This window comes from Trichosurus vulpecula, chromosome 2 (assembly GCF_011100635.1).
Source record: "Trichosurus vulpecula isolate mTriVul1 chromosome 2, mTriVul1.pri, whole genome shotgun sequence".
Taxonomy (NCBI): Eukaryota; Metazoa; Chordata; class Mammalia; order Diprotodontia; family Phalangeridae; genus Trichosurus; species Trichosurus vulpecula.
Genome location: NC_050574.1, coordinates 400,181,550 through 400,206,561, shown reverse-complemented (window position 1 = coordinate 400,206,561; position 25,012 = coordinate 400,181,550). Strand labels below are relative to the sequence as shown.

Here is a 25,012-nt window from a genome sequence, read left to right as displayed (position 1 = left end):
GCAATAAGCACTCTTATTTCCCAGGCTTCTGAAAAGCCAGTGACTTCTAGACTTGTACATATAATCTTTAATCCATCAGAAAGCCAGTGCTTGTAGGGTCCTTAAGGGGAATGGTCAAATGTCCAAATCTCTGAATTCTGTGTAAAAATGCATCCCCAGCAAGGATAATACAAAATCATCCTTATCGAACATCAAATTTCCTAAAAGTAGAGAAGGCAGATCGCTGGGCTTCGTAAGGAAGACAGAAAAATCTTATGTGTGTTCTGGGCACCCCAGGGGCATTTTTGTCAAGGAAATGTGACATTTCCATTGAGCTACTCTGAGAATAAAATGGTTCTTTATTTAGTATGCATATCTAATTGGATTGTTAAGGCATGAACTACAAATGCAAAACAAACTGAGCAAATAATGCTGAACCACCCGCCAGGCAATTTCTAGTGTTGCACCAGGGGTACCTCCTATCATGCACAAGGCCCATAGGAGGAGAGATTCCAGTTACTTACTCTATGGGAACACATTCATGCAGAGCCATAGCTCATGAGCCCCATTAATGTGTTGCTCTTTTCTTCCTCTTGTCAGGCAATGTAATTAGTAGGGAATGAAGTTAGCATTCATGTGCTTGTACACAAGAATAGAAGGGCAACTCGTGCCTCTGCTCCTGCACCAAATTCCTACGGCAACATCACTGTGCTCTTCTCAATCTGTTAGATAGATGTGGTATCACCATTGAGTATATGGCTCGGTTGGTTCCTACTGGACCTCATCAAGGGGAGCAATCACTGTGAAGAGGGGGCCCACCTTCTTCAATGCCACCAAAACCAAGTGCTGATGAACTACCATGAACAGACAGCTCTGGGAGTGGCAATTCCCCTACCATAAACCATTGGTCCTGCTTCCATTTCAGCCCCAATACCCATTATCCTAGGAAGCAACCATTGTGGAGGTAGGGCCATCCACCCACACCAAATGCTGACTATCACCTACAGGGCTGGCTAGCCAACCTGTCTGAAGCAACAAGATGCCAGAAAAGTCACATGATTACCATGACCTCTACTACAACCTCTCCTCGGACCCCAGTAGAAATCGGCCAGGACCTTGAACCTAAGATCCTTGGCAATAGCAGAGCTTTCAGCCCAACCCCCATAGCCATCATCTTAGGAAACAACCCCAATAGAGATGTGGCCCTAGCGACTCCTTCTATAGATCCTATAGCCACAGCCATTGAAGACCTTAAAATAAAGTTTTTTTCACCAAAGTTCTCAGCACTGACAGATATCTAAGTACCATTAGAAAGTGAAATGACTTTATGAGAGGAAATAACATTAAAGAAAAGGCATTAGTATTTGCTTTGCCACTGCACCCTAAGAACCTTGGGATCTTTCTGTCTGACTTGCAGTTCAAACCTATGTGTGTTTTCTTCCCTATTGGGATTTGGGCCCCCTCATAGTAGGAACGATCTTTTGTATTTGCATCCCTGGTGGTTAACACAGTGCTTTGCACATAGTAAATGTTTAATAAATATTTTTTTCATTCATTCATCCATTTGCTCATTCATTCATAATCTCAGCAGGGAATTGCTTCATTAACTCATGATGGCTGCTGGATCCTCTAGTGTTTCCTGGGTTGGGCTGGATATTGCTCCCCTCGAGTGCAGCCCAAGCTAGATTAAAATGCAATTGGGAAATAGTTAACAAAATAAATACAAATACAATCAATATTAACATGTGGTTTTCTAAGTAAATATGCAGCTTGCAGGGATCATTATGTATGGCTTAATGCCCCTTCTGCACCTCCCCCATTTCTATTTGAGTTTGATACCGGTGTTCTAGAGCACAGTCACTAGAATGGCTCCCTAACAGAGGCAGGCTGAGAGCCCAGTACTTCCAGCTATCATACCCAGCTAACAGAAGCCAAGAAGAATACCCCAGGCTAAGATGATTTCTTTTTCTTTTCACCCCTAAGTCTGGGCAGAAGTCTCAACCCCTCTTCCAAAAGGAAAATTATCTGACATATGTTTAGAAATTTTCAAGAGATTCTCACGCTTAGCTCAGAAATAAATGTGGGAGAAACCAAAATATAAGGGAAAGAGGCAAAGGTAGTTTTGCCCTGCCTAGGGCCACATTGCTGACTTTATTACGAATATCATAGGAATTGCAGATCTAGAGCTGGAAGGGAAGCACAGAGGATTATCTGTCATTTGAAAAAAGAAAAAGAAAAAAAATTAAAAAGATAATAGTTTCATTACTATATCCTAGCCAGCATCAAAACGAACAAACAGAAACACCTCAATGTCTCTCCCGTCTACACAAATGTCAGAAAGGTGATTCTATCTTCCTTCATTCTTGCCTTTATCTCCTCAAAGTGCGAGCAGCATAGGTAACGAGAAAATAACAGCTTCTCTTCGAGGTAATCAGACGAGTCGCAAGGAATTGGTGCTGTAAATCAACGTTTACTTTATTATGCTCGCCGAAGTAGCTCTCCAGTCTTCTTATTTATCCCTTCATCTTGAATTGGTTGGTCATTTCTATGTTTATCTCTTTCAGAATTGCTTTTGGACAAGAAGACAGAGGAAAAAAAAACACTAAGAAAAAAATGTTCATGAAACTATTGAGTGTATATACAAGAAAACATAGAGAATATATATATATACACACGCATATATATGTGTGCGTGTATACATGCATGTTTATGTGTATATACACATATACATACATAAATATACAAATATTAATACATATATGTATGTGTATTATATCCATATATGTATATATGTATGCATGTATATATATAAGTATATATGTGTATGTGTATGTATACAGACACACACACACACACACGTACATATATGCTACCCTCTTCCTCTATGAGAGAAACAAGTGCTCTTTCTCAAGCACATAAGTAATTGAAAGTCTTGGTCAAATATGGGGCTTGATTAAGTATTCTTCTTTGTCTAACAGTTTACTGTTGTAGTTTGGTCATTTTTAGTCAAGTTCAACTCTTCATGACTCCTTTTGGGGTTTTCTTTGGCAAAGATACTGGAGTGATTTGCCATTTCCTTCTCCAGTTTATTTTGCAGATGAGAAAATTGAGGCAAACAGGCATGACTTGCCCAGGGCCACACAGCTAATTAGAGTCTGAGGCTGGATTTAAACTCAGATCATCCTTTTTCTAAGCCTAGCACTCTATTCATTGCACTACTATTCACCATGTTTAAACTCTCTAAGTCTGATGGCAAAAGGAGAATACAATAGATATATTTAATATTATTTAAGGTCACATTAAGTGTATGTCCATTCTGACTTTGTCCCTGAGCTAAATGCAGAGGTAGTACTCTGGGCTACTTTCCCAACTCAGGATTTTTAAAGCATGAATGAGATTTTGCTTTGAGCAATCAATTTTTTTTTATTTTTATTTTCATTTCCTTTTCAAAATGCCTCTAGCCATTAATATAAGATTTAGATGTCCAGGAGCTGAGCAAAACCTGGAAAACCTATCCCTACTCTGCCAACATGAAAACTGATGGTCATAGCCATAAAAAATAGACACCACTCAACAGCTAAGGTCAATTTTGACCACAGTAATAAGGAATATCTGGCATTTCCCATAGCTTCCAGGAAAAAGGAATACGTGTTTTCTGGTCTTTCTTCTTCTCTTCTCTTTTGCCAAATGTTGCAGCAGCATAAAGTCACAGGAATCATTAGTCTGTTTCTCCAGCTCCATTCTGTCCTTCCACTTCTCTTTCCACCCAAAAAATTATCATTTCATTGCATTATACTTAGCTGCTATGTAACTACTATACTTAGATACTATACATAGCTCATGTTGGGATCTTTTCCTTTTACCTTTTTCCCCAAATGAATGGTGTTTCTTTCCTCCTATCCCAAAATAATTGGTGCTTTTAAGGGAATAAATGACTGCCTGGTGTTCATACAATTCTTCCCTTAACTGGTATGGAGAACCTGTGGCCTGGAGGGCACATGAGGCCCTCTAGTTCCTCAAGTGAAGTCCTTTGACTGAATCCAAAATTCACAGAATAAATTCTCTTAACAAAAGGATTTGTTCTGCAACACTTCGACTCAGTCAAAAGGCCACACCCAAGGACCTAGAAGGCCACATGTGACCTTGAGTCTGCAGGTTCCTCCCCCTGCAGACCCCCTACCTTTTTTTTTTTTTAAGCATTTATAACTGTCAAAGAATATAACGTATTTTACTTGAATTTTAAAAAAAATCTGTGATTTCCTGTGATGTAGAGAATTTCTGGTTCAGATCAGCAAATTTCTATAATGTTCTATAAATTATATATTCTATAAATTATACTTTTAAAGACACTGGGACACTGGAAAATCAAATGACTTGCCCAGTATCATATAAAATATTTAAAACAGCATTTGAACCCAAGTCTTCCTGATGCCAAGGCAAGCTCTATATTCAATGTACCATACCGCCTTGAACAGTCTTGCCAGCTTGCTTTAAAAAAAATCATCAATACTTAATAGATCATTAGAAGACATTGTGATGTTTGTTTAGCCCCCTGAACAAGTAGGCAGTGGGCCCTTACATCAAAGTCACCCCTCCAATGTGTCAGAGGGAGAAAGACATTAGAATCTATGGTCCCTATATCTTAAGAAGGAGCTGGTGACATGGAGTCACTTGAACATAGGGACAACAGGAACCTTGTTTTTATGGCAAGCTTGCACATGGCCAGAGGTTTCAGAAGTGTCAAAGATAAGAGCCTCAGAAAGATTTCTCAGGAATTGTCACACAATGAGAACTGTGTCTTCTACTACTTAGGCGTCTTCACTGTGCAATAGTGAAGACTGTAACCCTGTTGGCATTTCCTGGGTAAGAAGGGATATAGTGGGGATAGAATAATGACTGATGTCACCTATCAGGAGCAACAAGAAACTAGAGAGAAAGAGGGTCCAATGTATTTGGGACTATAAGTCAAAGATTTTTCCAAGATAAGAATTAATTTTCCCCTTGAAAGGTTTTAATTTGATTTGCAATGGTTCTATTTTGTTTTCCTCCATCTTTTAATTAATGTTCCTTCTTTAATTTGGTGAATCATGTGCTTACAAAAGGAAGTTCCTATGAGCATGCTGGATTGTGACTGGTTGCAATTTTCCAAAGAGGTGAGAAATCCTCCAAACCTGGCCCTTATGTGTGTCGACCTGAAAGTTTGGTTAAAGGAAGCAAACAGGTTAGATGATACATAATTCATATTGTTATTCCCTTCAAGCTAGCATATACATGATCATGGACTCAGAAGCAAACTTCTGATTGACTGAAAGAAGAAAGACAAGATTTAAGTAACAATCCCAACTCCAGTTTTGATCTCCATGTCATAAGAAAGGAAGTTTCTTAGTTGAACAAGACGATTGACAAGGTAGTATCATTTAAAGATTATGATCCCGAGAGGCAAATGTCCCTAGAGCATCAACATAACAGAAATTTCACTGTTCTGGTTGCAGACATCCTATCATCAACCGGAAAGATACCCCTTGTCAATCTTATGTGGTCTTTGAAGTTGCTGACACAGAAAGACACATTTTTGGAGTAGAGCAAAGCAGTTTGGGTGATTAATTCAGACTTTGGATCTTACTGGGGTTCAAATAATCTGAAAAGACTGTCGTGTTATGAGAGCTTCTAACACAGGTTGGAGGACAAAAGCAAATATTTCTTTGTTGGAGCCTCAGGAGGAGAAGAAAATCATCAATAATGTTCCTTTGAATTTATTTTCTTTTCAAAGAAAATACCATTTATGAGCGGATACAGATAGCAGATGATTCCTATTTACTTTGGAGTTAGGAAATTGCTCTAGCCTTGAGCTGTCTACTTGGCTCTGAAATGGTTCAAAAGTAAAAGAAAGGATTCCCAACTGAATATAACCAGAGACTTCTTCAGTCCGAAGTCTCTCTAGGTAGGTCCTTATGCAAAGAAGAGCTCTTTCACCTTCTCTGCCTCCAGGGTATTTACATAATTGTTGCCAGGGATACTTGGAGATAGTCATCAAAGACATGACCTGGGTAATGATTAAACTCAAAGTGAAACACTCTCCAAAAAGAGTTAAATATAGGATTTAATTAGCTGGTAGAGGGAGTAAAAAGGAAAAGTTGTTTTCTTTAAGATCTAGTTTAGAATTTTTCTTTCCTTTTCCTTACATAGCATCTAAGTCTTTTCTTTTTAAACAGAGCAAAAGCTGCTGAGCTTCTTTTAAAATTGGAAAGAGTGCTGGATTTAGAGTCAGGAGAGACACAGGGTCATAGTTCAACTCTGACTTTCACTGTTCAGCCATGGGCAAGTCATTTAGCCTTTCTAGATCTCAGTTTATGCTAAGCCTCAGCTTCCTCATCACTTACATACCTGCCTTACCATATAGGAAAGAGGGAAGGGAGGAAGGAAGGAAGGAAGGAAGGAAGGAAGGAAGGAAGGAAGGAAGGAAGGGGAAGGAATCCAATCAAAGGGCTGCATTTGAGGACCTAGAGGGCCATATATGGCCTCAAAGCTGTTTCCCACCTCTGACTGGTGAGTGTAAAAAATGAATTTTAATAATCATTATCTTGGAGACTCAGTACTTCCCCCAGCCCCATTCTTTCAAAGTCCTGAATTTAAGTTCAGTTTTTCTTCAGAACATTTCTGATAATGAGATTACATTGACTCTCCCCATCCTGGTCAAACCCCAACCCAAACTTGCAAATAATTGTGTTCTGCTCTGGCCAGGATGGAGACAGATTCTTTTTGTCTAGATAACACAAATCCTGGGGGGTCTGATAAAAGAGGTATTTCCCCTGTCCAGAGACAAAATGATGATGGGATGATATCACCCCTGTGCATCATATATAAACTGTGTACCTGAACCCCAAAATGAGTTCAGTTCCAAGCTGTTAGCTCCCATGCATGCATGTCACCAGCTTTGAGAGATGGATATGACCTAATCATGTTTGTCTTTCTTAGACCAAATTCTGTGAGTGGTTGACATGAGCAACCGAGGTGAGATAAAAATCAAGTTTTCCTGACTCCCAAGTCCAATACTATATCCATCACCTCATGCTGCATCTCTAGAATATGCTTATTCTAGCCATAGCATAGAAAGGATATTCAGCATGGATACAGCGCTGATTCAGGTGTATACAAACCCTACTTTCCAATCTTCATATGGAACCACATCTGGACAGAAGAGTATGTTGCCTATCACATCAGTCTAAAGGACACTGGTTCCTCATAGGCTGGCCTTTTAATGCACCAGAGTGTTCAGGTATTATCAATTGCTCAAGCCCTAGCATTCTTTTTTTTTAATTTATTTTTTAGTTTTAGTTTACAACACTTAGTTCCACAAGTTTTTGAGTTCCAAATTTTCTCCACCTTCCTTTCCTCCGCACCCCTCCCATGGCATGTAATCCAATGTAGGTTCTACATATACCTTCACACTGAACTTATTTACACAATAGTCAAGTTGTAAAGAAGAATTATAACCAACCGAATGAACCATGAGAAAGAAGAAACAACACCAAAAAGGAAAGAAAAAAAAAGAGAACAAATAGTTTGCTTCATCTGCATTCAGATTCCATAATTCTTTCTCTGGATATGGATAGCATTTTGCACCATGAGTCTTATGGAGCTCTCTTTGAACTTTGTATTGCTGAGAAGAGCCAAGTCTATAAAAGTTAGTCATCACAGATACTGTATGTCTGCAATCACGTAAAATGCTCTCCTGGTTCTGCTCCCCTCATTCAGCATCAGATCACATAAATCTTTCCAGGTTATTATGAAGTCTGTCTGCTCCTCATTTCTTATAGCACAATAGTATTCCATTACATTCATATAGCACAACTTGTTTAATCATTCCTCAATTGATGGGTATCCACTTGATTTGCAATTCTTTGCTACCACAAAAAGAGTTGCTATAAATATTTTTTGTATATATGGGTCCATTTCCCACTTGTGTGATCTCTTTGGGATACAGCCCTAGAAGTGGTATTGCTGGGTCAAAGGGTATGCACATTTTTATAGCCCTTTGGGCATAGTTCCAAATTGCTCTCCAGAATGGCTGGATCAGTTCACAACTCCACCAACAATGTAATAGTGTTCCTATTTTCCCACATCTTTTCCAGTATTTATGATTTTTCTGTTTTGTCATGTTAGCCAATCTGACAGGAGAGATGTGGTGACCAAGAGTTGTTTTGATTTGCATTTCTCTAATCAATAGAGATTTAGAGCATTTTTTCATATATCTACAGATATCTTTAATTTCTTCCTCTGAACACTGCCTGTTCATATCCTTTGACCATTTATCAGTTGAGGAATGTCTTGTATTCCTATAAATTTGACTCAGTTCCTTGTATATTTTAGAGATGAAGCCTTTATCAGAGACAGTGGTTGTAAAGATTCTTTCCAAATTTTCTGCTTCCCTCCTAATATTTGTTGCATTGCCTTTCTTTGTACAAAAACTTTTCAATTTAACATAATCAAAATTATCCATTTTACATTTTGTGATGCTCTTTACCTCTTGTTTGGTCAGAAATACTTCCCTTTCGCATAAGTCTGACAGGTAAACTATTACTTGCTCTCCCAAATTGCTTATAGTATCAGCCTTTATATCTAAATCATGAACCCATTTTGACTTTATTTTGGTATGCGGTATAAGACATTAGTCTACGCCCAGTTTCTGCTGTACCGTTTCCAGTTGTCCCAGCAGTTTTGGTGAAATAGTGAATTCTTAACCCAGAAGGTGGACTCTGATGGTTATAGTCATTGATTACTGCACCTTGTGTACCCAACCTGTTCCTCTGATCCACCACTCTGTTTCTTAGCCAGTACCAAGTAGTTTTGATGACTGCTGTCAAGCCCTAGTATCCTAAACCAATCAAGTCTCAGAGACATTTTCCCTAGATTTAGAGGGAAAATTGTCCTAGACAACATGATAAATATCCTAGTGGATATTACTCCTCCCATAGAAAAGGCTTGAAACAAGAGATTAAGCTAAAGGATGAAGCTGATATAAAAGCTTATTGTTGAAGGAGGGTATTAGTCTTTTTCCCTCTTTTAGATAAAGTACCTTGGATTTTTAATTATTTTTTTTTTGCAGGAGTGAAGACAGGGCAATTGGGGTTAAGTAACTTGCCCAAGGTCACACAGCTAATAAATGTGTCAAGTGCCTGAGGCTGGATTTGAATTCAGGTCCTCCTGACTCCAGGGCCAGTGCTCTACTCACTTCACCACTTAGCTGCCCCTAGTTTTAAAGCTTTAAACATCACATTTTTATGTGCAATGGAAAGAGCATTAACTCTGGAATAAGAAGACCTATTTCAAAACCCAGCTCTGCCACTTACAACCTGTGTGGCTTTGGGCAAGTCACTCTCTAGGCCTCAGTTTCCTCATCTGTAAAATGAGAGGATTGGACTAGATGGACCCTAAGTACCCTTTTAGCTCTGAATCTATATCCTATCATCTTATGTGCTTTGAGGACTAGCAAATGAATATTTACTACGTTCGAAAGGTGTATCCGCATCCATAAATTGTAAGGAAGCACTCCTGGAAAAAATGTCAACAATAAATATTTATTTAGCACCTAAAAGTGTAAGGCTGAATTCAGTTTTATTTCCTCCTTCTGCCCTTTCTCTAAAACAAAGTAAATAGTTTCAGTTAATAAATATTCTCTCAGGAAGTTGGTTGACTTTGAATATAAATATATCTCCGAGCCCTAGATGCATAGAATGAAACCTGAGTTATGCTGCAGTCTCTTTATTGTTAGCACAGCTTTGACACTTCAGATGAAGAGAAATGGATGTCAATAAACCTTCATAAGATAACATCAGGCTTTAAAGAAACTTCTCACAGAGTCAATCCTGTGCTGGCAGCCACTATATGGAGACTTTGTTTTACTTATGTACCTCAGGAAAGTCATTAAAAACAGTGTGGGTGTTGATTCCATTTCCTAGGGTCAGAGATGAAAGAGACTTTGGTGATCATCAAGGGACCAGATTCTGGTCCAACTCCCCACATAATTTATAATATGAGGAAACTAAGATTTGGAAAGTTTAAGGTTAGCATTACACTCAGGAATTCAACCCGGTCCTCATGATTCCTCATTCAGTCTCTTTATATCCCATTATATTTCTTATACTTTTGTGCCTAAGAAATATAATCCTCTATTAGATGGCAAACTCCATAAAAGCAAAGGTATTTTTAATCTAAGACTTTTATCTTCCTAACTAGGAGTTACACAGCCTTCTGTACAAGCTTGGCACCTAATAGATGGTGGTTTGATTGGATTGAATTAGATATTATATATGTCATGTTAGATTTATTTCTGTTTAAAAACATTTAATTGATATTTGTTTTTATATTGACCTTATTTCCAAATATATGACTTCCTTCCACCCCAGCCCTTGCAACAAAGAATAAAAAAGGAGGGGATGGGTAAAGAATTCATGCTAGATACGTTTCATCAAAGTATAAATTTACTAAAAATGGTCTAAGATCTAAGGACTTCTCCAGTATTTAAAAAAAATTATACTTGTGAATTAATTTTTAGTAGTTACCAAGTATAGAGGGTATCATAGCATAATGGATAGAGTGTCTGCCTCAAAGCCAAGAAGATCTGGATTCAAGTCCTTTCTGCCACATACTGGCTGTGTGACCCTGGGTAAGTTTCTTAACCTCTCAGTGCTCTAGGGTAGGCAGCTAATGTAAGTGACAAACAAGATATTCAGCTGAATTAGTAGAGGGAGCTCCTTATACCAGTGAAATCACAGATCCAGGTCCTATCCCCTGTCCTATACATAGTGTAAGTATCTACTTCACTGTCTTCTGGTCAGCCCTCATTAAGTCTTGTGATTGGCCACAAAACCTCACGAGTTTTTCCACCTAGCCAAACCATAAAGGTAAAAATTTCACTTCCTAACTCTTCCGGGCTTGTGTTGGGGTTCAGAAGGTTTGCTCCAGCTCTGAATAATATCTGCTATATAGACCATCACCTCAGGATGGGGCAAGCCTACACAGGATATTATCACCACCACCACCACCACCACCACCATCACCATCACCACTAATCCTCATCATACCTGACTTGGCTGTCATGAAATGCCCTAAGTTAGATATTAAAACAATGTTAGTTTCAGGAATGAGGGAAAGGTGAGAAACTGTCATCTTGTTTCTTGTCTATGCATCATTTTCTATTCAAAGAGAAAAACTTGTTTTGACTAGTGTCCCTTTAACTAGAAAAGGCGCAGGTGGATGGGATTGGGAAATAAGACAGCTGAGAATGACAGATGTGAAAATAGCTAGCTGGAAACCAGAGAATATTCTGAGCTTATATTTGGAACTGGCTGCTCCAAAAGTACCTACTTAAGGTTGTCACCCAATCAGACGGATGTGGTTTGGCATCAAGCCAGCTAAAGTAACAGAAGGCCTGTAAGATTAGAACAATATGATACACGATGTTAGGCTCTGCTGAGAGGATTCTTCTATTGGTTTCTTAAAGAAAACTGGATTAAGTGATATTTTGTCTATTTCTTTTTACAATTTTTTTATTTTATTCTTGATTTATGGAATAAAACAAACATTTCCATAATGTAATGTAATGTTTCCATAATGTAGTATAATTTTTTAAAGAGATGATTGTACATGAAACTGCAAATCATGTTCAACTTGCAATTTCTTTTAAATATATAATAATCATGTAAATTTCTTTTTTCCTTCCCTGAAAGCCATTCAAATAGTGAAATCAGGAGATAACAAATAGATATTCTGACTGTATGCTGGTAGGAATGAAATATTAAGAGATCTTGAGGTTGTGTAGAGCTTTAAGAAAGATTTACGGAAGGACATGGCTAAGAATTGAACAGGAAGAGGAGGTCAGACAACTTCCGGTCTTCCTAATGGGAGGTAGTGCCCACATTGATGAGACTCTAGATAATTCAGTTCAGTAAGATTTTGATCCGGAATTGAATTAAAATTATAAATAAGCTCCCCAAAAAAGAATGAAAAAACTGTATGAGAATATAAACCCATTGCTACAAGTTAACAATAATCACTTTCACATGATTTGTGGCATAAAACATGTTATCAAGGAAATAAATGACAGAAAAAGGAGGCAGGCCAGCAATATAATGAGAACAAGAAATCATAGATGTCTATATTGAATTTTGGTACTGTCAAGAAGCTAAAAAGAACTAGAAAAGAGATCTATAGCATGGTGGGTAACAACTACAATAAGAATAGCTAACTCTTACATAGCATTTACTATGTGCCAAGGACTGTGCTAAGCACTTTACAATTATTATCTTATTGGATCCTCAAACAATGCTGAGAGACAAGGGCTATCAATATCTCCATCTTACAGATGAGAAAACCAAGGCAAACAGAGGTTAAGTGACTTGCCCAGGGTCACACAACTAATAAATGTCTGAAGCTGGATTTGAACTTAAGTCTTCCAAACTCTAGACCTAATGCTCCTTCCACTGCACAACCTAGCTGCCACAGATTTTCTGTGGAGGATTTGTGGGAACCTATGGATCACAATAGGCAGGATGAGAAGGACTTAGGGAAGTTTGGAGCAACTTTGTTTGCAGCAACATTAACATTGATAAAATCATAAATCTGCTGAAGTGTGACCTTGAAAGGAAGAGTTAAAAGGTTTGGGCCTGAAGTATTGCTCTGAAGGGTGCCAATATACAGGTTTATTAGAAGAATTCTTGATGTACATTAACTCTGTCACTTCATGAAATGCTTATAGCATCAACTTCAGATCTTACTTCTTACACACTGTAGCTATGTGACCTTGAATGAATTACTTAACTAATTCCTTGTCTCCCACTCTTCTCTTCTCATTATTTACAAAAAAGATTCAGGGGCAGCTAAGTGGCGTAGTGAGTAGAGCATCGGCCCTGGAGTCAGGAGAACTTGAGTTCAAATCTGGCCTCAGACACTTTGACATAATTACTAGCTGTGTGACCTTGGGCAAGTCACTTAACCCCAATTGCCCTGCTTTCCCTCCTTCAAAAAGCAAAAAAAAAAAAAAAGATTGATTAACCTAATACGCAATATTTATGTGACTAAGGTTGCTTAGTAATACTTTATAATAAATTAATTTCAGTAATAATTCAATAATGACTTCAATAAGATATCATCCATTTTTAGTAATTCTAGATCTCTGTCAGCATTGTTTTTCCATTCACTCTTATTCACTTCTTCTTTTATCTGCCCAGAATTAGTCTTCGTGTTCTAGGTTTCAGATCCTATTTCTTTTGGGTTGTCTTTATTTCATAGAAGTGTTTGTAGCTTTCTTTTTATTCTTCAGACTTGTCTGTCGTAAATGAATTATACTCCATGACATCAGTGATCAAGAACTGGTTTAATCATTCTCCTAGCTTTAAACATATAGGTTGTCTGAAGGTTTTACAATTATGCATAATACTGCTAGGAAAAATATCTTAATGATAAGCTTTTTGGGGGTCATTTTTGATTAAAAAAACTTTTAGGATATACTCCCAACAATGGAAACGTTCCTCTTCATAGGTATGGATAAATCATGGGTATACCAGCACACTCACTATGCTCACTAGGACTGCCTTTGTACATCACTTTCTCTCTATCATTTTTTTCTTTCTTTTTTTTTTTGCAGGGGGGAAAGCAGGGCAATTGGGCTTAAGTGACTTGCCCAAGGTCACACAGCTAGTAAATGTGTCAAATGTCTGAGACCAGATTTGAACTCAGGCACTCCTGACTCCAGGGCCAGTGCTCTACTCACTGAGCCACCCAGCTGCCCCACTCTCTACCATTTCTTTCCAGCATTTCTCCCACTGGAACATATTCTGTCCTCTGAAGGCTTTGTTGATGCTAAATTTCTAAAATACTTTTTTGTTGATAATTTTGTCTTTACGTCTTCTAAATTTTCCCATGTCTTTCTTCCTCCCTCCTCCCAGAGAGCCATCTCTTATAATGAAGAATTTCCCCCCTCCCCCAGAAAGTTGGTTATTAAACATTTACCACCACACCCCTTCATTGCTTAGACATAAAATTAAGGAAAGGAAATTAGATGAACAAGGAAGAAAAGACCTTTTGGATTTATGCCTAGTAGAAGGGCACATGATGAAATAATAGGATCATGAATGATAAAATGGATAATTATGATTATAGAAAACATTTGAGTTTTTCCACAAACAAAAATAATGCACTTAAAAAATGAAAAGTAACCAAAAAAAATCTTTGAGCCAAGTTTTTTTTTTTCTTATAGAGGTGTCATATCCAAGATATAAGAGGAATTGATTCAAATATATAAGCCTAAGAATCATCCCCCAAGAGATAAAGGGCCAAAGAATATGAATAAGTAGATGCAAAGGAGAGCTCTCCAAGGTATCAACAACCAATGGAAAAAAATGCTCCAAATTACTAATAACAGGAATGCAAATAACAGGAATGAAATTTATCCCCATATATATATAAAAGATTGGCAAATATGACAAAAGATTAAAATGACAACTGTTGGAGGAACTGAAGGAAAACAGGCACACGAATGAACTGTTGGTGGACCCATTAATTGGTCCAGCCATTCTGGAAAGCAATTTGGAATCCCACCCCAGATATTAATAAACTGTGCAAATTTTGCTTTAATTATCTCACTAATAGGCCTATACTCAAAAGAGAACAAAGAATGAAGAAAAGGACTTAACATAAGTCCTTTTATAAATAAAAATATTTATTGCAGTTCTTATAGAGGCAACTAGGTGGCAAAATGGATAGACGGTGGGAATTGGAGTCAGGGAGACCTTTGTTTGAATCCTGCCTCAGATACTTACTAGAGGGACCCTGGAAGTGGCACTTCTCTCAGCCTCAGTTTCCTCATATATAAAGTGGGGATGTTAATAATAGCTGTTATGTCATAAAGTTGTTACCAATATCAAATGAGATATGTACAAAGTGCTTTGGAAATCTTTTATTTAAATAAATTTTTATAGTATTATTTATATTATTATTATAGTATATGATATTGTATCATATAATTATTATATATTATTTTATTATAATATATCATATAATATGATATATTACATAATATTATCATATTATTTATATAGCATTATATAAATGCTAGATATTACTAGAAGCAGCCAAATGGTACATAGATAAATTTCTGATTTTGGAGTCAGGAAAAACCTGAATTCACAACCTGCCTCAGACACATATTAATATTAGGTTATCTAACCACTCCCACTCTCAGTTTCTTCATCTGGAAAATATGGATAGGACAGCTATGTGGCATAATGGATAGAGTGCTAGCCTAGAGTCAGGAAGACTCATCTTCCTGAGTTCAAATCTGGGCTCAGACACTTACTAGCTGTGCAATTCTGGGCAAGTCACTTAACACTGTTTGCCTCAGTTTCCATGTATAAAATGAACTGGAGGAGGAAATGGCAAATCACTCCAGTGTCTTTACCAAGAAAACCTTAAATGAGGTCACGAAGAGTTGGACACAACTGAAACAACAGAACAATAATAAAATATGGGTGACTATAACACTACAGTGATTAGCAGAATGCCTATCACATAGTAGGGCCTCAATAAACATTTGTGGATTGGCTGACTCACAGGGTTGTTGGGAGGATCAAATGAAATATGTTAAGCACTTTTCAAACTTTTAAGTGCTATATAAATGTTAGCTATTACTAGTAGGTATTTTTTATTATCTCTGCCTCATTGTAGTCTAAGAGCGAAAACTAAGGACATGCCCAGTTATTGGGGAATGGCTAAATAAATTGTAGTATATAAATATAATATAGCATATAAATGTATATAATGTAGTATATGAATAGTATAGTATATATAACTATATATATTTATAATATAGACACTATGATAGTATAGTATATATAAATATATATAGTATATAATATAGTATATAAATGTATATAATGTAGTATATGAATAGTATAGTATATATAACTATATATATTTATAATATAGACACTATGATAGTACAGTATATATAAATATATATAGTATATAATATAGTATATAAATGTATATAATGTAGTATATGAATAGTATAGTATATATAACTATATATATTTATAATATAGACACTGATAGTACAGTATATATAAATATATATAGTATATAATATAGTATATAAATGTATATAATGTAGTATATGAATAGTATAGTATATATAACTATATATATTTATAATATAGACACTATGATAGTATAGCATACATAAATATATATAGCATATAATATAGTATATAAATGTATATAATGTAGTATATGAATAGTATAGTATATATAACTATATATATTTATAATATAGACACTATGATAGTACAGTATATATAAATATATATAGTATATAATATAGTATATAAATGTATATAATGTAGTATATGAATAGTATAGTATATATAACTATATATGTTTATAATATAGACACTATGATAGTATAGTATATATAAATATATATAGTATATAATATAATAAATAACCATAAATATTATTGCGTCGAGAAATGATGAGACTGACAGTTCCAGAGGAAGAAATCTATATTCAGAGAGAAGTGAGTAGAATTCTGATTAATGCTATAATAAACCATGAATCTAGAGGACTGAAGATGATACCCACCACCCATCGCCTGGTAGAGAAATGATGGCATCTAATAATGAAGAAGATTACATACATTTTTGGACATGGCCAAAGTTCAAAATTTGCTTTGCATGGCTATGAATATTTTTATTAGAGCTTTTTTTAATTGTTCAGTTAAGGGACAGGAAGAAAGATTATAAATGGCTCATATTCTTTTAATTCTTGAGATAGTGTCTTTCATGCTTGGTAGAAATCTTCTACTAGGTTATGAGCATTCTCCTCTGCTTAACTCCAGAAGGCTCTCCCATAGTAGCTAAGAAGCTTCTCAGGAACTCAGAAGATAATGTGGATGCTGATAATAATTATCCTTTTTAGTATGTTAAATTTGAAATTAATTATATATTCAGTGCACTTTTTTCCAGTCTCTGACATCTTTATCCCAAAATTCTATAAATGTCCTAATTTAGGGACATATAGATTATTATCTTTTCCATGATACTTATTAAAAATTACTTCATTTGGATAGTGCAATGAGAAGTCCCCCAGCTTCTTATTTCTATTTATGACACTGTCTCTTGGACCCAGAACAAAGCCTTCTTTTTTCCCACTTACCACTGTTGAAATCTATGAGGATGTGAAAAGATCGATTGTATGGTATATTACTAAAAATAAAAGGCAAATGTGCATGGAATTTAAAAGAGATGGTATATTTCACTTTGACATAGGTTGACTATATACAATGACAGGTGGTTTTAGAGTTTAGACACAAAATGGCTTTCCCAGTAAATCTTTTTTTTTATAATACAAAACACATAAGTAACAAGCAAAATATTATTTTTTCTTTCAACATTTTTTAATTACTGGAACATATCTATAACAGCCCTATAAGAGACTGAAGATTTCATTAAAAAAATTCCTAAATGCTCTACAATGTTCTAATATAGGTTGAACACATTTTTAAGATATCAAACTAGACTACCACATGGAGTGATTATTATAACATTTGTACTAGGCACTTTCAATGTAAGATATACATAAATGATTGTCAGAAAAACATTTAAATAAGAGACAACATGAGGATGAGTTCAAATTACATAATAATTTACATGTGATTCAATGTTACGTGGTAATGATACTCTATATTCATATTTTAGCTGGTTTTGTTGTTTAGTTTTGTTTCCAGTCTTTCTCAAGGTTTGAAATCCTTTAAAAATATTTCAACTTCTTAAGTTGAAGTCTTAAAAATCAATAAGCTGTAGGACAAAGCGATTTGTGCATTTTAGCTCCATGGGGCCAGTTGGTAGAGTGAGATTTTAACAGGATTTGGAAAGTTCTACATCCATTCTATATTACATAAAGTTTCATTTATTAATAAACACTTACAGCAAAGCATTCCCCTTTCCCATTCCTCCAAAACCACATGTAGGCAAAGGTAGTGGGTGGTAGCTGGATCAAATTTGGTCCATTTTTGAATTTAAGATTTTGTGAAGAGTGTAGGTCTTCCACTGTACTAAACCAGGGAGTAGGCTCTTTATCATTTCTTCCAATGTTACCAAGCATACCTGCCATGAAAACTAAGTTCTTCTTTAGTTTTCCTTCAGAAACTGATGCCATATATGTCTTGTTAATTAATCAAAAAAAATTATTAAGCACAACTGAAGTGCCAGGCACCATGCTGGGTCCTTAGGATATAAGGAAAAGGAAAAAAACAATCCCCACTCTGAAGGAGCTTGCATTCTATTGGTGGAAATCACACATTCATATATAAACATTCCAACACAATTGCTGAGGTTAAAGCATTTAAAAATTCACGTGTGATGCTACAAAAGCATCACATTGAAGTAAGTGGAATATTTGTATGAATGAAATCTGAATGTTTATGGCAACAAATTAAAAAGCTAGAAGTTGTAATGACTCAAATTAGTTTATATCTCTAGCTTTTATTTTTAAAAAAAAATCCTAAGAATGGAACAGTAAGGTTTCGAAATCATTGTCCTGGGGATTTTGTTTTTAGCACTTTGTATTTATAAGCTCAATTTAATAATACCATTTAGTTTTCTCCTAATAATCATGCCCTAATAGTCACAGAAATATCAGCTGACAGTTCAGTATCCAAGCTTTCTTATCAATGTTGGAAATAAGTAATTCAGTTTCACTCATAATCCAGGCATAAAGGTGAAATAAAAACTCCTATCATTTGTGCTGGTGACTTTCCCCACAAAAGTATCATTGGAATGAGCTATTTTCTTCACCTTTTCATTGTCACCAAAAGGACATAGATTGGGGACCTATGTACGTCTATAGTTGTCCCCTAAAACAGTGCCAGTCAGGCAAGATGACACAAACATTGCAGTTAAATCATTTATATATTATTATAAAAGGGTTTCTAAGAACTAGGAACAGAGTACAAGTTCTCATTTCCTCATTAAATAATATAGCCATTAGATCAGATTTCTTCTTTTTTAAGCATCATTATTCTTCAGGTAAATATCTTTATATCCTTATTACACAAAGAAATTTGGAATTCTCATTTAAGTGAATCAGATGTTTTGGGAGAAGAAAATTATTTTAATAGGTTGGGGGGTCCTCATTACACAGAGATAAACACACACACAAATCTATATAACATACATGATAAATGTCCATTCCCATTTTATTCTGGTTCACGTGAAAGTCATTGCAGATTCCTGCCTCTTTCAGACATTCTCTGTCTCTGAAAAGGAAGATTGTGAAGAAAATGTCAATCTCTGGAATGCCCAACATAGATATAATTTACCTAGATTTCAGCAAAGCATCTGATAATTTAAACACTTAGATAAATAGAAATGATAAGAGCTAGGTAGATTTTGAGCTTATGGAAAGACTAAACTTCTAAAATAGTCACTAGCATCAATATTAACTTGGAGGGAGGTCTCTTTGTCCTAGGGAATCTGTTCTTGGTTCATGGGATCATAGATCTAGGATTGGAAAGAACTTCAGAAGGCATCTTGTCCAACCTTTTCATTTTAACCCATGGGGAATTAAGGCCCATAAAGGTTAAGTAATATTTCCAAGATCAAATGACTAATAAGTAGCAGAGCCCATATTGAGCCTTAGGACCTCTGACTATAAATCCAGCACATTTCCAGCTATTTAACAACTCTTTCTAATGATTTTAGCATTAAATGGCACATTTATCAAATTTTTAGGTGACACAAAGTTAGGAAGGATAACTAATATGTTAGATGACAGATTGAGGATCCAAAAATACCTAAACATGCCAGAAGCCTGGGTTAATTTTAGTAAGATAAGCACAAAATCAAAATACTACATAAGTTCAAAAAGTTAACTTTACAGACATAAAATGAGGGAGTTTGGGATCAGTATCAGTTAATCTTAAATGGACTACAAGTTCAATATGAGTCAATAGTCCAGTGTGGTGGCTCCAAAAGCTAATGATATCTTAGACTGCATTATAAAAAGCAGAATGTCCAGAAAAAGAGAAATAAAAACTGTCCTCCTCAGAGTATATCTGGAATAATACATTTAGTTCCAAATGCCATATTTTAGGAAGGGTTGTAAATAGCTGGAGACTTTCCAGAGAAGGGTAACCAAGATGATGAGAGCCTTCAGAGCTTACTATATGAAGATCAGTTGAAATGGATATGTTTAGCCTGGAGAAAAGAAACCCTAGCAGAAATATAATAGCTGTCTTCAAGCTGTCACAAGACACATTGTGGTAACCCAACATTGTACTTTAGTGACCCAAGCAAGCTGCCCCACTGGGGACCCAATTGGCCAGTTCTAGTTGGATAATTCAGCTCCTCTCCCCTCCCCTTCTTTTTCTTACCCTCCTTTCCCCTCCCCTCCTCTCCTCTCCTCTCTTCTCCTCATCATACCATTGCTTGAGGGTACTCTACCCAAAGGAAGGTAAATTTTGATGGCTGAAGCCTACCTTGATATCTTGGGGTTTATTGGTCACATTTCCTTCTTAATGACCAGGTCTGAAACCCAATTCACTCTAGTTTTTATTGATTGGCCAACAATAGGTCCCTGACCACTTAGTAGTTATTTTTTGGGCCCTGATGGCTCAGAGTGAATGTAAATAGCAATTATTTCTCTTTTAGCCAACAATAACCCCGGGGGTCTCCCGCTCCCAGTTTGATTTTTTTTTAATTAGAGGGGCCATCCTTTGGCTCACTTCTTAAACATCCCTAATCACTGAATGGGCGTTGCCTCAGTCAAAAGAGAACTCAAAAAGACCTTAGGTTAAAAAGACCAAGGTCTCCCACAACATCCTGGGCCATCTCCACTGGTCCTGATCCATATCTGGCCATGGGACCCAGATGGCTTGGGAGGAGAAAGTGAGGCTGGTGACTTTGCATTCCCAGTAATCCAATTCACTTGCAAGTCATGGCATCATCTTCCTGATGTCATAGTCCTCTTTAAGAATGAAGGACAAACCACACAACCACAACTTTAGTAACCTTGGGCAAGTCATATACTTTGGACTCAGTTTCATCATCTGAAAAATGAAGAGATTGGACTAAGTGATCTCTCAAGTTCCCCTTTGGCTGTCAACTTTTGATTCTAATATTTTAAATATTTAAAGGGTCAACGCATGGAAGAAATATTCGACTTGTTTTGCTTAGTCCCAGAGAGCAGAACTAGGAGCTAGGAGAAGTAGGAGAATTAGTAAGAAATTGCAGAGGGGAAAGATTTGGGCTTGAGATAAGGGGGGAAAATCCAACAATCTACAAATTTAGAGTTAGCCAAAAAAGGCATTCTTTGAGAAGAACTAGGCTCCCCCTTTTAATAGTCAATAGTAATAGCTCGCATTTATATGGTGTTTTAAGTTTTGTAAAATGCTTTACATATCCTCACCACAATGCTACGATATAGGTCTTATTATTATCCCCATCTTGAAGGTAAGGAAACTGAGGCAGATAGAGGCTAAGTTACCTGCCTAGAGTCATATAACTAGTAAGTATCTGAAGCTAGATTTGAACTCAGATCTTCTTGATTACAGGTCCAGTGCTCTATCCACTTTGTCAGCTAGATGCCCTACCATTCTTTTCAGTAAAAACTGTATCATTAGGGATGTTTAAGAGAAGTTTCTTATATTGGCTTGAATTTATAAAGAGGGTTTCTATGCTGGGAGTTCCCTTAACTGGTTAAATCACAGGTCTAGATCCTCTTTCCCCTGAAAGCTCAAATCAAATAAGGATGATGGGCAGATGTTAGATCTTATACGCCCCTGTCAACTGGAGAGCAATAAAACAAAGATAAAACCTGTCTATAATGGCATAATTTGTCTTTCATAAATTTATTTAGGAAAATTTGCAAAAAGAGATCTGACTTTACTGAGACATGCCATTGTAGTCTTGCTCAACTGCCAGCAGAGGGAGACCATCTTGCAATTTACAGATCAAGGCCAAGACTAAAAAATTCCAATTTATGGACTCAAAGTGTGACATCTGATCACTGTTTTTTCTCTGAACACGATTCTTATATCTTCGCTCAGGAAAATAAAGGCAAGATCTATAACATCCCAGGATAGTGCCTATGTTTAAATTTTTAATTAATGTTGCTGGAATAAAATACCACTTCCTTCTTTCCGATCTACATTTTAGAGTTGTCTTTATGGATTTCAAATAAAATTAAATATGAATATTGTGCCCCAGTAACTGCACCTGGTGAATCAAAGCCCTTCAGTGCAGCTTCTGGGGTGAACAGATACTTCCTGCTAGGTGCCTTAATTGGTCTGCTAAATTATGCAGCAGAAAGCTTCTATTTCTTTTGTGGCTTTTTGAATAAAGAAAATCATGTTTTACATGCACTTTTTAAAATGAATTATAAATGAATAAAAAATTTAATAGAAAAAAGGTAAGGTTTTTCTTTGGTATAGCTGAATATGAAAAGTATTGCTACCCACATCTATAACTATACTAATGGGGAGACAGCATGGTGGAGAGACAGCATGGTAGGCAGCCTTGGAGGCAGAAACCCTGGGGTTCCAGAAGACCCCCATTTACCACTAACTATCAGTCAGAACTGATCAATAAAATAGTCAGTCAATAAAAATTTATTAATCTCTTTTTATGTGTCAGGCACTATGTTAAATGCTGGGGATACAAAGAAAAGCAAAAGATAGTCTCTGCTTTCAAGGAGATCACAAATTAATGGAGGATACAACATACCAATAATCCTGTATGAACAAAGTATATACAGAATAAATTGGAAATAATCAGCAGAGGGAAGACACTATAATTAAAGGGGAAAGGCTTCCTGTAGAAGGTAGGTTTTATCTGGGACCTGAAGAAGGCCAGGGGAGCCCTGAGGAAGGGATAAGGAGGGAGAGAATTTCAGGTTTGGGGGACAGATAATTTAAAAAAAAAGCCAGAAGTAAGAGATGTTGTGTGAGGCATAGCAAGGAGTCAAGTGTCGTTGAATCACTAAGTACAGAAAGGAGGGGTGGATTGTAAGGTTTAAGAAAACTCAAAAGGTGAGTTGGACACAAGTTATAAAGGGTTTTGAACACCAAATATAGGATTTCCTGTTTGATCCTGGAAGAAATGGGATTCCACAGGATTATATTGAGGTGGTACAGGTGATGGAGCACTGGGCATTGAATCAAGAAAACTCATCTTCCTGAGTTCAAATCAGTCATTTAACCCTGTTTGCCTCAGTTTCCTCATCTGTAAAATGAGCTGCAGAAGGAAATGGCAAAGTATTCCAGCGTCATCACCAATAAAACTCCAAATGGGGTCATGAAGAGTCAGACATGACTGAAACAACTGAAGAAAGGGTAGATGGGTATTATTGGGTAGATGTCACTTTGGCCACTAAGTTTTGTATCTACAGAATCTGAGGGTTGAACTAAATCACTTCTAAGGTCCTTTCCATCTTTAGAACTATGTTCTAGGTTAGGTCAGTATTTCAAAACAACTTGGTAGTGAAATAATCGTAATAATTTTATGGATGAGAAAAAACATATCTAAATTAAAGATTAAAGATTCTAATCATCTCTCATTGAATTGCATGCTTTATTTGCTTTTCCTCCTTCAATTCTAGACCTAGTAACATGTCTATGGTATATTCGTGGACCAAGGCCTGGCCTAGTAAACTAGGGAGGTTCCTTGCCAGGTTGAGCACAAAGAGGTAAAATTTAAGGCCACAGCAAGTTTTAAAGATCATCCATTGAATGACAAGGAATTTGTGATCTGCAGCACTGGAAATCAGATATTCATCAAGTGCTGGAAAGTGTCGGGAAGACCTGTGTTCCCATCCTGCCTTTAATGCTTACCAAAGCTGGTGTCACATGACCTAGCTGCATAACCATCTCTTGGCTCCAGGCATTTTTTCAGTCTGCCCTTCATACCTGGAATGTTCTCCTTCCTCTGTTCCAACCACTGACCTCCCTGGCTTCCTTGATGTCCCAACTAAAACTCAACATACAGGAAGTCTTCCCTACCCCCTCTTAATTCTAGTGCTTTCTCTCTTTTAAATATTTCCTATTTATCCCATGTTGTCTCCCCCTTTAGATTGTAAGCTCTTTGAGGCAGGGACTCTTTTTGTATCGCCAGCCTTGGCACAGTGTTTGGTACATTGTAAGCACTTGATAAATGTTCATTGAATTGAATATCTTTTCTGTCTTCAATAAATTTTGATGTGTACTTTTTAAATATTACCCATAATTTTGTCACTTTAATGTGAACCCCATTTACCCTCTGAATAATAGTGACAGCAGTATTTGTATCATACTTTAAAATTTACCACTTGCCCTGAATTATCTCATCTGATACTCATAATAACTCTGAGAGTACAGTAGGCAATATTATCCCCATTTTTCCTGTTAGGAAGCTGACCCCATCTAGGCGCTAGATTACGAAGGGCTTTGAATTCCAAACAGAGCATTTTGCCTTTGTTCCTGGAGGCAAGAGGAAATCACTGGAGTTTATTGGGGGAGATGCGAGGGGACAGGGAGTGACATGATCAGATCCACATTTTAGGAAAATCACTTTAGTGGCTGCATGAAAAGTGGTTTTGAATGAGAAGGGACTGGAGGCAAGGAGACCCATCAGCAGGCTCTTGCAATAATCCAGGGATGAGGTGATGAAGTCCTGCACTAGAGTGGTGGCAGTGACAGAGGAGAGAAGGGGTCGTTTTTGAGTGATGTTGCAAAGGTGAAATCGACAGGCTTTGGCAGCAGATTGGACCTGGGATGTGAGAGGTAGTAAGAAACCTAGGAGGACTCCTAGGTTGTGAGCCTCAGGTCCTGGGAACACAGCTTTGCCCTTTGTTGTTGTGGTTTGCCCTTCATTCTCAAATAGGACCATGACATCAGGAAGGTGATGCCATGACTTGCAAATGAATTGGATTTAAATGAGGGAAGGTTGTGCAAAGTCACCAGCCTCACTTTTTCCTCCAGAACCGTCAGGAGTGGCAAGTCAGT

At 36.7% G+C, this 25,012-nt stretch overlaps 1 pseudogene; it reads right to left on the bottom strand.

The window, feature by feature from the left end:
• Positions 1-1,547: 1,547 nt before the first annotated feature.
• Positions 1,548-25,012, bottom strand: part of LOC118837253 — a 72,276-nt pseudogene continuing 48,811 nt past the window's right edge.